A 14,805-nucleotide genomic window follows, 5' to 3' on the forward strand; every position below is an offset into this window, starting at 1 on the left:
TATTAGATGATTATATAATATTTGTATGTGACATATGTGTTTATGCTTGTCTTTTACATAAAGCTATATTTTGGGTATTGATTTCTCCTTCAATTTTCAAGGAAAAAAGCTTAAATCACTTATACTATTGACAGGTAGTGATTCTCTTGTTTGTCCTAGTTAGAATTTTTGTTAACTCCGATATTGTAATTTTAAAGGGTTTCTATCAATTTATTCCTTATTTCTTCTAGATACAGGAATATAATGGTTTCTTAGCTATGATGATTTGCAATGGCAATTTTGTGTAGAACCAAGTGTAAAATTATTTCTTTGTTTCCAAAAATAATTGGCATTGTTAACCTTTTCGGAAGCCTGGTGGTTTCTCAATTCCTTATTTAAGCACGAAAGGGTTTGATCCTTGAGAGGAAGAATTTCATTTACGTTCTTTCCAGTTCTTTCTAGTTATAATTATTCTTACCATGATTTTCATTGTCTGGTGGAATAACTCAGTCTTTACTAGACTTCCTTTACCATAGTTGTAGAATTGCCGAAGAATTAATGGTCTACAGATATCCTATGGTAGCGGTAACTCCGATTCCATGCAAGATTTACTCCACCTCTAAGGGGGGAATCCATGGCCTTCTGCTTGGTGTTAGAGGGGGTTGTTGGTTAGTGGAAGGCTTTCGTTCATTGTGTCTTGTCGTTTGGCCAAGTCTAGCAGCCGTCGTGTCCTTTGGTAAAGAGATTTAGAATCGATCTCTATAGACAATGCATGTTTCGTGCTGAAGATGCTCAAAGTTGGTTATTTGAGTGAATCATTCAGAGAGGAAATAATGGAATGGATTATAATACGATGTGTGTTTAGTAGTGCTGAGATTATGGTCAAAGTTTGTTATTCGAAAAATTAAGTATTGCAAACCATTCATTATTATTTTTATTAAAAAAACACCTCAACAAGAAATATTAAATACTATGTAACAGGTCAGACAATTTTATATTCATGTAATTGAAATCATTGTTTGATCCATAAGTTACAAATAACTCAGTTACTCTAATTTGATCCATTAGGTCTCATTGGCTCTGAGTTTCACATTCCTTGAAAAGATTAAATTGTCAAGAGGTTGTTGATTAGCTTGGCTACTTTATTAATTTTTTTTATATATTTTCTTTTATCTATGCCTCTATCACGGTCTTGACCAAAAATCATATAGCTTGTTCTAATGTGCACGATATGGTCTTTGAATAAATGGTATAATAATAAACACAGGATATCAAGTAGAAAGAAGAAAGTCTTTGGAAGCATCGTAGCCAAGGTCAAGATTATCTTGCTCCAGTAATTTCCCAACAACCATTTCACCTTTGACACTGACATTTATAGCAATCACATATGCATACATCTTCAATGCATTCTGAATAATTTTCACTCCAATGTTTTGGTCGAAGTTAGCAATTCGATGTTTTTCTACCTCCTTTGTCACCTAAATAAGAGAAACGCCACCTCCTCACACAATACCCTGCCCTATTGTTGCCTTAGTGGCATTCAAGGCATCTGTAACTCTGTCCTTCTTCTCCCCTACTTTTGCCTCACTAGCTCCACCAATCTTCAGAACTGCAACTCCTCCTGAAAGCTTTGCCAACCTCTCTTGATACTTTTCCTTATCATAGTTTGTTGTGATGGCTTCAATGGCAACTTGAATATGCTCACATCTTTCTTCTATAGCCTTCTTATCACCACCTCAATCAAGAATAATAATGTCATCCTTCGATACAGTTACCTTCTTTGTTGAACCAAACATATCAACTTCAACCTTTTCAAGCTTCATGCAAAGTTATTTTGTAATCATTTGATCATGAGTAAGTACATCAAGATTCTCCAATTTGGCTTTTCCGTTTTCTCCAAAGCCTAGAGCTTTGCACGAATTTTATTTAGAATTAGTGTTGCTACTGCATCACTCTCCTCATCCTAAGAAATAATCAGAATAGCTCTTTTCTTATTCAAGAGCTCTTTTTTTATTCAAGGCCAACTCCATTTCCCGAACAACTTTTTGGGCCAATCATTTGTGATAAAATACAGAGATATATAGGAGATATATAGCCTTTGTCTAGCTTCATTCCTTCAACAACCACCAATTCATTGTACAAAATCTTCCCATCTACAATAGCTATGACTCCCTCCTTTCCAACTTTTTGCATTGCTTTGGAAATCAGTTCACCAATTTCCCTTTTACCATTTGCTAAGATGGCGATACCTGTACAATTTCCTCAGATGAGCTTATCATCCTTGCTCTACTTTTCAAATGTGCCACAACAACATCAATTTCCATGATAATGACTCATCTCAAGTCCATTGCATTCATCCTAGCTGCAACTGACTTACAACCTTCTGTGATTATTACACGAGTAAGTATGGTCACACAGGTAGTGCCATCTCCTACAACAGCGTTTGTAGTATTGGAAACTTTCTTCACAATACTTGCACAACCATTCTTTTAAATTGTCACTGAACTCAATACTTTTTGCCACAAAACACCATCCTTTGTTACTTTTGGAGAACCATAATTTTGTTCAATAACAACATTGTGACCCTTTGGTCCCATTTTCACCTTTACAACATCTCCTAGTTGTTCCAAACCTTGCAGCATTGTAGCTCTTGATTCAACACCAAATCTGATATCTTTTGCTTTACTTCCTTAATTTCGAGAATTGTGATTCAACACCAAATCTGATATATTTTGCTTTGCTTCCTTAATTTCGAGAATTGTTTTTTTTTTTGGTGCAATGAGCTCTTGATTCCTTCCTTGTTGTGACCTATGGGATTAAACACTAGAAGCGTAAAAAAAAACTAAACCATAGAATAAGCTAATTTGCCTAAAATACAACAAAAAAATAGGCAACAAATTTTTAGAATACACCTCAGACAAACCTTACTTCATCACTACGTTTAGCTTAATATAATATGCCACAGAGATTTGGTATTTTTCATTGTAATTGAAGCTTGTTGTTTCTAATTCTAATTAAGGTTTATAATTTAAAAAACCATTGTTCACCGCGTTTGGGCTTGACTACCCGGCAGGGACTACCGCTGCCTCTAGCACTTGTTTTAATAGTTATAATTGAATCTCTTGCTCCCTCAATTTACGTTCTTTTAGATTAATATGAGTGTTTAAAATAAGTGTTTCGAAATGCATCTGGTTGACAAACGGAAACACTTTCATTATCGTCATGACGAAAGTGTCGTTTCACTATGTAAAATTAGCTATCCGAACTTGGTTACGATTCAAAAGGTGAAAACTTTAGAAAAGTATTAATGAAAACATATTAGAAAGAGACGGCCATTTTCAAAATTTTTTGAATCTTGTAATTATAACAAAAATGGAAATAAGTCGAGTTTTTGGAAGAGTAGTCATAAGTTCATAACATGCGAAGGAGACTAACCATCATAGATCTATCTTAAAGATGGATGTAACATGAGTTGAGAGGGATAAAATTTCTTCAAGTGCAAATTTTTTTATGAATCGATATTATTTAAATGCTTTGCATACTTATTTAATTTATTTTTCTTTTTAATTTTTTAAAATTCTTTGGGGTAACATGAGCAAAATTTCAACATTGATGATGAACAAACAAAGTTACACATCATATTAAGTCGTAGAATGAGCCTCTCGAATCAAAGAAAGAATAAACAGTTTGTTTGTCTATTTCTTTATTTTAAAGAAATAGTAATCTCTTTAAAGTTAATATATATATATATATATATATATTGATTAATATTGATATTTAGATAAATTATCTATATATAATTAATATATGGTATATAAATATATTAATACAATAATTTATAATTTTTATATATAAATTATTAATTCATTAATATATTCATTTTTATTAATTTAGTTATAGTTAATTACGATAAGTAACAATTAGCTTTAGTCTAGTTTAATCAATCAAATTTAGTCATAGTTAATCATCTAATAAATCCAATAAACTATAATAAAGATTGATTATAGTTAATCATTATCAACTATAATCAATCTTTATTATAATTTATTGGATTTATTAGTTTATAATTTTTAATTTTTATTACTAATTATATTATTAATTATTAAAAGGTAAATATTATTAATATTAATATTAATAAACTTAATATTATAAACCCAATAGTATGCATATTTAAAAGCATCCAATAAACCACACAAAAACATTAATATATTTAAAATCACTTAAAAGAAATCTTATCAGTAATTAAGCCGATATGATTTTTATGGTGAGGTTCCTCGAACGACACTGTAGAAAATTCGTTGGCCTTCAAATATTATACCATTTTGAGGGTGTGATTGATCGTGGGTCTCCAATCTGTGATTTTCTTTGCCCGAGGTTCTTTGACAGGAATGTATAACCACATCACACGCATGGGACATCACATGCGCATGGACCTTTATAATATCGCAGAATTGCAATTGATGATTCCAAAATGAAGAATTTAGTTGATTTCCGATCGTCGATCACCTTCTCCATCTGGGCCTTGGTCATGTGGCTCTTCATGTGGCCGCAGTCTAGCCCCCGTATCAAAGCCCTTCAATTGGAGTTTTCACTTCGATTGACAAATCGCCTCAACCTCTGATCATTAATCTCCCATACGTGACGCCATCACTGCCACGTATTTTCCACATGTAACCTTTTGAATAATTCCATGTGCTGCCCTTTTTTGCCCTGTTGTGAGCCTTGAAACTGTCGAATCCACCTACCGCGTGTCAACCTTGATGGCACATCGTGATGACATTAGCCTCCCCATGTCACTTGTCACAACAAATTGTTGCCTGCAACGCGTCCATAAATGCATCCAGTCTTTTTTTACCACATGTCTCTTATCAAATCCAGCATTTTTGCTACCACGCGTCTCTTTGGGAGGAGAGAGAAAGGCTCAAGGTTCTTTGGTTTTTCATATAGATCCTTTGTTAATTTGTTATCGTCTATCCCGACACTTTAACACTAGTGGTCCATTGCCGATGGTTTCCTCACATATCGCAACTCGCATATCACAGCTCACAATGTCGATACTTTTAATATGTGGCTGATTCTCGAAACGTTCCACTTGAGAGGGGATGCAATATTCTATTCATATCTCTAGAGGGTCCAAATATCGAAAGGAATAGCAATCTCCGATGTTGGAAGTCGAAACATGAAAAACAAGGCATGTGGAGGCCAACAAGGATCACTAGATATCTGAAATAGACAAGGCACTAACAACTCGGACCTATGGGACATTCTTTTTGGTCTATTGGTCGGACAAACCTCTTTATAATAGAGTTATATCAGACTAATAACATCACGAAAATTCTTTTCAAAATTTCTAATACATGTAGCATTGGTCCTGTATAATAATAAACAAATATCTAAATTATGAATCTCTGAACTGTGCTATGGACCTCCAACCACTAATATGCAACCCTGATTGTTTTATCATACCAAACTTAAATGTGAAATCACATCCACCCCTTATCATAGCTTTTGGAATATGACCTTCAATAAGATCCACTCTCTATGCACGTATCTTGCTCTCGTTGTCTACTTTTATTCATTAATTACTGCTGGTTATCCCATTATGTGCATTTACTGTCGTTAAATTCTCCCTTGTACGAAGATCACATGTTTTACGCCCTTGCATACAGGCAAATTAATATGAATGATCCACCTTTTTTTCCCACAGATGCCCAAAATATTTATTTGTTGTCAAGGTTTCAATTCTCGAAAACTCCAATATATATTTAATCAATATGCCACATTGTTTTAACGATTGCAACTTAAAACCTCTACATGCATCTTTGTCTCAGTGGATGCTCTATTCATTAATCTAATTAATGGACCGACCATGTGTGTTTACTTTCACTTTATTCTCGCTCACAAGAAATTAATATGTTTTATGCACTGGACACTTATATGTGTTTGTTAAAGCGAGCCACATTGATTTTCTAGAGCTAACTTTCGACTTGGAATATTTCGAAAAGGATTGTTCTCATGCCAAAGTTCCAAAATCCCGAAACTTCGATGTATATATAATCAATATGTGACATTTTCCTTTTATTAATGTTTGAAGCTTATCCACACATCCTGACATTCAGGATGGTTCTATTCAATAATTGAATTAATGGCCTGCCTATGTGCATTTATTCTCACTTTTCTCTCGCTCAGACAACCATCTCTGTCATTGTCTCTATCATTGGTAACCCTGCAATTTCTACCACGTGTCCTGACTCTGATTTATTAGTCCTTCTACTTAGCTGGTAGGTGGGCATGTGCTCTATTTAGCCTTTTCACGTCACACTATTCTCTTGATTTTTCGAGTTGAAATTTATGTTGCTATTGTTGTGTTATTGCTAGTGTCTTGTTGTTTCTCTTGCTATTGCTACTGCACGGCATGTTGTTGTCTTCAACTAGATAACTACGCTAGAATTTCAATAACAAACAATTGAGAATCGAGAACCTGCTAACCATATTTTCTTCTTCACTCAAATGGAAAGTATCAATGTTTTCATATTGTGGATACAACTTAGAATATTATGTGAGTTGTCATGATGTGCAACACACCCACTTGTAGAGTTTATGAAATGCCATATATAGACAACCAACTCTCTATGCTTAAACATTTCAATTCCTTTCCCCTTGCATTTGACTATTGGAAAGAATTTAAAATGTAAATCTTTCTTCTTTCATTTGCCTCCAAGTATGCCAATCCTATGAATGATCGCACTCGCTACTTTATTTCCACTTCTCTTCCAATGTTAACAGCATTTTAAGAGCTTTCACCTTTCAGGACAGCTCCTTTCCTCGTCATCATGGAAGTTGCCTTGACAACAAATGCCATCATTTTGTTTCTCACTGGATCTAAAACGATCCAACCATCGCTACAAATCATTGAACTCGACCTTCTTGCTTCAAAAAGACATTGTCCCAATGCTACCACATTTCTATCTTTGACGGTACCTCTCATCACATAAATTTTCTTCTGTCTGCTTACAATGGTCGTTTCGTCTCTGGTGCCCTCTAGTTGGGCTCAATTATCATTCTCAAAGAAGTCAGTTTCACCCTTTTGCAAAACTATGCATGTGTTCACTCTTCACCATATTATTGATGTTTTTTTGTTCCTTCCCTCTCTCAACCACTTCCACTATGACTAATATCGCATTGATTATCTCTTTCTTTCCTTCTTTTCAAGAGTCTGCAAATTATTGAATTGGAAGTTCTCGGACGTCATGCAACTTTGATTGGGGACCTAGACCTTCTTCAAATTATACAAACGTCGACATAGAAACCGACCTCTTCAATGTCACACTCCCCTCCCTTGTCTACTACTTCTTCAACACATGATTTTGCGTCATCATCAACTCAGTTGTCCTTCTCTCTTCAGGTTTCCATTCCATTCATGGCGCTAAGCCCTTATCATAAACAATGGTCGATACAGGGTAGGGTGCATTGAAAAATATATGTTTGCTCCTACAACAATGCTCGAGGATCCTGAAAGGTCTTTGGATTTGACCTCATTGATTATGCCAATAATACAATTCATCTCTCGACCTTCAGTGGTCTGGTAGATTTCTTGCATGACCTTGTCCAAATTGGGAAGATTTATATGGTTTCAAATGGTCTTGTGAAACCAACAAACACAAATTACAACCATCTGGATAGCAAATGGGAAGTCTCCCTCTCTGCAAATTCCATTTTTGAACCTTCCTTAGATGATGTTCCGATAATTCCTTTCAACCGTTGTTTTTTTAAGTCTATAGATGAAACCAGATCTGCAAACCTTGACTCAATTGTTGACGTCATTCGCCTTGCCAGGTCCACTTCTCCAACTTCCACCATTCGTCGAAGAGATGGCTCTGAAACACCTAGGAAAACTCTCAACTTGGAATACATGTCTAGTTATAGTATCGACATCACCCTATAGCGGGGAGAATTTCTACACCTTCATTGAACTTGCCTCTTCTGGTGCTTCGACCACGCTTTCAATGAAAGGGGGTCGCATAGCTGAATTTAATGGAAGAACTGTTGGGACTATCTCGACCACCAACCTCGTGCTAGATCTTGCCATTACAGAGACTAAATAGCTCCAATCATGGTTTCATCAAAGATATTGCTTGGCCTCTTCACCATCGTTAAGTATAAAATTCTTAGGAACTTCCAAGCGTGGCCACCCACAATGTACAATTCTCGACCTCATAGACTCACATCCCACCGAAAAACCAACATGGTTCTCTATTCGTGGAAATATCACCTCTATTGACATGTAAGATTTCTACTTCCTTGCATGCCCTCTCTCAGCTGATGGCATGCAATGCATGAAAAATGTTTTCAACCACTAAAATGGAATGTGGAACTGTACAAAATGTGGCGGGGCCTTCCCGAAATGTGACTATCAGTATGTTTTGAAATTTGAAATGCATTACCACACAGGCGTACTGGAAAATGTCATCACATTTGATAATGTTGCAACTGAACTCATGGGTGTCCAAGAAAAAGACTTGTTCATACTCTCCAGTACACCTATGTTGAATGACCCTTGCATTTCAAATTTCATGTCATCCTTTCCTCTTCACAGTGTCTGTGTAAACAAATATCTTCAATGGTGTGGACCATTTAAATTTCGCACCAATCAATTCAGAGGAAATAAACTATAGCTATGTATGTTGTATTCTCCTCTAGGAAATCAAAAAAATTCTATTTCTCCAGTTGTTTGGCGTCTTTGAAAGTCGATTTATTTTCTCCATGCCACTGTGAAGTGTAAACAATAACTTCTGTATGATTTTTCGTTCATTGTCATTTCATCCCTTGTCGCCCCCCTTCTTTTTGTTCACTTCCTCATTGTACTTCTCTTCTTTAGTTATATACACCTATGATACATGTTGCAGCTTCCACCTTTGCATATTTCTCCATATTTTAATTTTACATATAGTATATGTGTTTTTTTTCTTCTTCCTTCTAAAACAAATAGAATATTTACATTCTTTTATATTGTTCTTTGTGCACATAAATACAAACATTGGCTTCTTACAAAGGGTTGTGGTTTGGTCGCCTTAAATCTACTTGGTAAATGAATGATAGATAGTTATTGATCACCACAAAAGTACTTCACTCAAATAAAATTAATTCTAATATTGTTCTATGCTGCAAAGATAACTTTAACAAACTTCCAACGACAAGATTATAAAAAAGGGTTTCTCTGACCACTAAAATTCAACTACTTTGTCAAAAGACACATCTACCTTATAAGCTAGAAGGCACTACTTCAAAAATATACCCACTAAAAAAATTATTTCTTTTGGGGGCTATGTTCTCTATCTTTGCGCTTAAGGAAACTCTTTCTCATCTTGTATATTCACTTGAACTTCTCTCCCCATGTTTTCAGCGGGATGGACATGGAAATGTCTTCTGTAAACCTCTCAAGAAATTCTCGGAAGAGACTCTTTTATGCATAGAGTAAAGACACCTCCAACAAACAAAAATGTCTCAAATATAAAGCTGATTTAAACACCCAAACATTTCCAGCTATACCCCTGTCTAATGCTTCTCTTCCCCAACATCCCAAAGCTTCACTTGCAAACCCATCTCCTTCAACATTCCCCGCTCTAACTGTACCTAACCTTCAACTTCCTCCATTCACTACCACTTGTTGCCCATATACATTGCACACCCAACCATCGACTCATCCTCCTTCACTCTCCCATTCCCATATTTTGGTCAACCCTACCCTTAACCATGCACACCACTGATTTCATGAAAGGATAGATGACCTTCCTCCCTTGCATATCTGCTTCATATTAAAAGAATCATACCCAAATATGAAAACAAAATTCTTACATGGCAACCTCTTTTTCTCTCATGTGCAACTACAAAATTCACCCACCGCCTCTCCCCTGTGAACAACATGGACCCTGAAGACCAACCATTTGTCCTTGCTGCTCTAACACAAATAGAAGAAATGCTCATATCATGTGTCAGCCCAATCTTCCAAGTCACCCATGCACGAGGTGAACAGTACAAATACATTGGTCATACTATTTGTTTCTCGCAAGACATCACTGACATCACCAATCGTTTACCATGCTTGGTTTCCAAATTGGATATCGTGGTTGTTACTAGGCATGGTTATGACCATTAAACATATGATTTCATTTTTAGTGGGACACATGTTCTTGCAACTTTAGAGTAAAAATTAGCCCATGATTCCTACTACAAGGATGTGAAAATTGACCAAGCTGCAATATCTTACTTGCCAACTCACCCTACCAATATGTCATTTGTCATCCGTCGCATCTCCCCCTCCTCTCCTGAACTACGACTTTACTTCCCTACTTTCAATGATAACATTCCTGCACACCCACACCAACAAACCTCCAACTATCCTCTTTTGTATTATCATTACCTAATTCCCATACTGAGCTTGAAGAAATATGCAACTACCTGTAGTCTCCCCATCTTAATTCCACTACTTCACTTCCTCAGCCCTCTGTTTTCCCCTCTGCTATCAATGAATATACCATAGAATGCCTCCTTGCTATGGAATTCCCCACACTCTTTCCCACAGGGCTTCCATAATTGGTCAAACATGTATTAGAAAAGTTGAAATGAAAGAATATGATGTTTTTCCCAGCATCCAAGATTCGAGTATTACTTGTACAATATTATGTTATGGCATCGTAATCAAGCAATTATTGTTGTCTTCATGAAGAGAAACCTAGAAAAGGGCTTTCCAATGACCGTTGCAGACGTTCATGCACACCTCCATGACATGCTTGATTCCATGCTTCCTAACCATATTATTTGCTTCGGATCAAGCCTTACAGGGACACACTCGTTCTGGAACAATCGCAGAGGTGAAATGATGAATATGAGCATACAAATAGGTAGTCCTAATTTATTCTTCACCCTAAGTGTAGCTGACACCAAATGGCATGACATGCACATGGTCATGCCTGGCAACCCCCCCAGGATTCATCTGAGGTATCTTGATGGAAATTCAAGAATATAATCAACAATCCACATCTTTCAGTGCAGTGCATTCATTGTCGATTCACAATCTTCCTCGAGGAGGTGTTGCAAAAAGGTTTACATATAAATGACTTCTGGTGCAAGTATTTTCCCTGACCATCCTTCTCCTTTTTATTTCTTTGTCCAAATGTACAGTCAACTCAAAAAAAATTCCTTTTTTATATTTTTAAGTATGAGTGGAAACATAGGGGCTCCACACACATACATGGTTTTCTTTGGCTAAAAAATGCACCTAATATGGACAACCTCTATTGTGATGGCCAAGTCTTGATGGATAGAGTCAGGTCCTTTTTCAATGAACACATTTCTTCTTGGAATCCTTGCCCTTCTGAATAATGTGAACCTTATGTACACCTCTCTATAGGGAAAGACCCATGCATCCTCCCATCAGCGTTTATATTTGAATCCTCTCACCTTCAGGACTATGAGACTTCTTAATTGCGTTCAACGACATACAAAATTCTACCCCTCTCCATGTCTTCGTAAAAAATGCTATACTCTTGTTTACCGCTATGGAGTTCCATGGGATTTGAATCCCACCTCATCTTTGATCATTGACGATGGTGTACAAAATAAATATGTTCCCACTCGTAATTTTGACATTTTAAATGTACACAACTCTGACATGCTATGCATATGGAGAGAAAACATCGATTTTCAACCAGTTTTTTCTCGACGTGGTGTTTTGTGCTACATCATGAAATATGCATCAAAACCAGAAACAAAATCATAAAGTTATCGAAAAATGTTGTCATGTGTCTCCCACTTTGTCTACCCCAAAACACCTATTGTTATTTCACTTTTTCTTATCATGTCGTCCTATTTTATTTTTCAATTTGACTTAATCTTGTTTTTAAAGCTTCTTTTTTTTATTATTCAGTAATTAGAATAAATAAAACAAATAGCCTAGAGTCCAACACTTGTATTGTCATGCAACTTTAACCCTTTTGTATTGAACCAACCCCTTCTGATTTCATTTCAGTAAGCATACTTTTAATTCAATTTTAAAATTGTTACTCTCTTTTATAGATAGTTGCTGCGAAAATCAATTAAAATTCCAAAAAAATTCCCCTTTCTTAAAAAATATAATGTTCGTTTCTGTTTAGAAAAAGAAATGGACAAATTTTACAAGTTCGCATTTCGGCCATTGATTTGAACATTGTTTTACAACTCTAATTCAAATCAAATACTATCAAAACGTTTAACAGCGAAAGAAAAAAAAATGCTCTCACTTACCTGCAAATCTATTTTCATCCTCAAATTTGTCTATTCCGATATGAAATTACCTCTGACCTCCTATATCGAGAACCTGCAATATTAGCATATCACAATATCAAAGTCCAACCCTTTATTGCATATCAGAGAAAGAAGATTTTGAATCATGTCACATAACAAAAACACCGATAGGGAATCTCCAATTTTCTAAAGTGGAGTGTAATATGCTTGTGGGCTCCTCTGGTAATGCTTATTATAATATGCCGAACACTTTTAAAAGTGTTATCACTTATGCATTTCAGATTTTAGATATTTTCTTATTATTATAAAGAACCAATGTTATATGTATTAGAATTTTACTATCAAATATTTATAAAATAATCCCTTCAATGTCATAACTTTGATATAACTCTATTATCAAAAGGTTCATCCCACTAATATACTACAACCACTCTATGGATTTTCTTCCACGTCATTTCTACCAATCACGTGAGGGGAAATCTAGTTGTACCAATTAGAAGCCTCCCTTGATTAGGGTTTTGAACATACAAAGGATAATGTTGTCCCAAAATTTCCTTTAAATTCATAGCCTCACTCCTATGCACTGCAACAAGGCCTCCTCTTTGATTCTTGTCCTGACTCGGCCAAGGGACCTCGACTCTACATCACATAGTGTCTTAGATAAAGAGCTCGAGAAGCTCCCTAGTTATAAGCTTTGTTGTTGCAAAGTCTTCTTCGACCCAATATTTCCAACTATGTCTCTATCTTAGGAATCTTGTACACTCCTAAACGTGCTTCACGGTTTGATGATGATACCTTTGGTTACTTAGGAAAAGATATGATTTTATCCCTCTTGAGCTATGGCGATACGTTCTCCAATGGATTCCTAGCCAACAAGTCTTCCCCTCTTACTCGAAAGGAATCCTACCCAAGGCAGCATAAGTGCTCTTGTGTCGCTTACCTACCACGGGTTTGGTGTGGATTCCAGAGAGGTTCCTAACTCTCCTGCTACATGCTGACAGTGCTAGACCCTATGACAGGCCTGAAAGTACCTCCATGGTACTTGAAGAAACCTTCCGGTGCCTCAACAACCATCCTAAGATGCCAATAATAGGTATACAACCTGTTGAGAAGGCCAAGTTGCAGGTCATTTAGGAAAAGTTGTCGGCTCGTCTAATCCTAAGGGAAAACTCCCCTTGACATTAATCCAATGCTTTCTATGCAGCACAATAACTTGTAACTTGGAAAACAAAATTCACGCAAGCAGATAAAGACCCTACTATCCATCGAGTCTTCCATGTAATCTTCATATTAATAAAAGGATCTCAGAACCCACTATCTTTCAAGTTTGATCGAACCTCTCATGGGCCGGCCATGATATGTAATGAGTTTTGTCTCTTCCTTAATAAGTTATTAACATTTTTTCTCATGTAGTTTGTTATGTTGCCTAATATTTGTTATCATGTGGTTTGGTATAGCATGTGATTTGTTTTGCCACTTAAGCATCAAACATTCTACGTTTACCTTTAGCAGTCATTACACACATATTTGCCTTCAACTTTTACACACATGCATATATATATATATATATATATATATAGAGAGAGAGAGAGAGAGAGAGAGAGAGAGAGAGAGAGAGAGAGAGAGATAACTCATCCCCACAGGGATGTAAAACATATGCAAACATAATCAACATAATGTATTCCTTCAATCAATAACCAGTAGTGGAATCAAAGGTTTACTCATCAAAACATTCAAAATGAGACAACACAAAACATTTGTGATATGGGTACCTCTGATGTGGAACAGATGCAATAACATAATTAACTCATTTTAATAATTGTGTCTGGTCCATAATATCGGAGGTTTTGATATCATAGATAATCATAACATGCCATAATTTGCCAACTTGTGCTATAATAAAGACCCGATATGGTGGATGTCAAATTACAATTAAACCTATTTTAATATCAATATCCCATCCATATTGTCAGCCATTTTAGATGATGGCACATAAAGAAAGTTCTGATAAATGGACGCGATCTTAGATTAAATCCAATATTATAATTATATTGGGTCCGCAAGTGAATCGATGATTTACGATTTGATATCAGAGGTTTCACTCAAAAGTCCCAATATCAAGGAGGGCATGAAATTCTGATTAATCAACATTAATACACCATATCAGGTCCGGATATTGTAGATTGGAGCAAATCTGAGGTTGGATGTTATCGCATATCACAACATATTCCTTTTAGAATATCGACGGGATATGGATATCAGAGGAAGTTCTCTATCCCAAGTCAGAGATAGGGGGGTTTCAAGTGCTAACATATAACAAAAATATTGAATCATCAACTACACATATATGATATTGTTGTTCATTTATATACTTAACACATTTCAATTTAAACACATCAATGGTGATACTAATCTAATCGCATACAGTAACATATATGACAAACTTGAATTAAAACAAACTTCAATTAAAATAGTACTTCAACCCAAAAACATAGCATCAACATAAAGATAATAGTACCCGATCCACATTCACTCTGCTCATAA

At 35.7% G+C, this 14,805-nt stretch overlaps 1 pseudogene; it reads right to left on the reverse strand.

Annotated features, from left to right (window-relative positions):
• Positions 1–1,250: 1,250 nt before the first annotated feature.
• On the reverse strand, positions 1,251–3,203 carry LOC149151289 (chaperonin CPN60-2, mitochondrial pseudogene; annotated as a pseudogene).
• Positions 3,204–14,805: the final 11,602 nt, after the last annotated feature.

Source organism: Pinus tabuliformis, chromosome 9, assembly GCF_031772625.1.
Source record: "Pinus tabuliformis cultivar Carrire ecotype Pingquan chromosome 9, CPIR1, whole genome shotgun sequence".
In the NCBI taxonomy this organism is placed as follows: Eukaryota; Viridiplantae; Streptophyta; class Pinopsida; order Pinales; family Pinaceae; genus Pinus; species Pinus tabuliformis.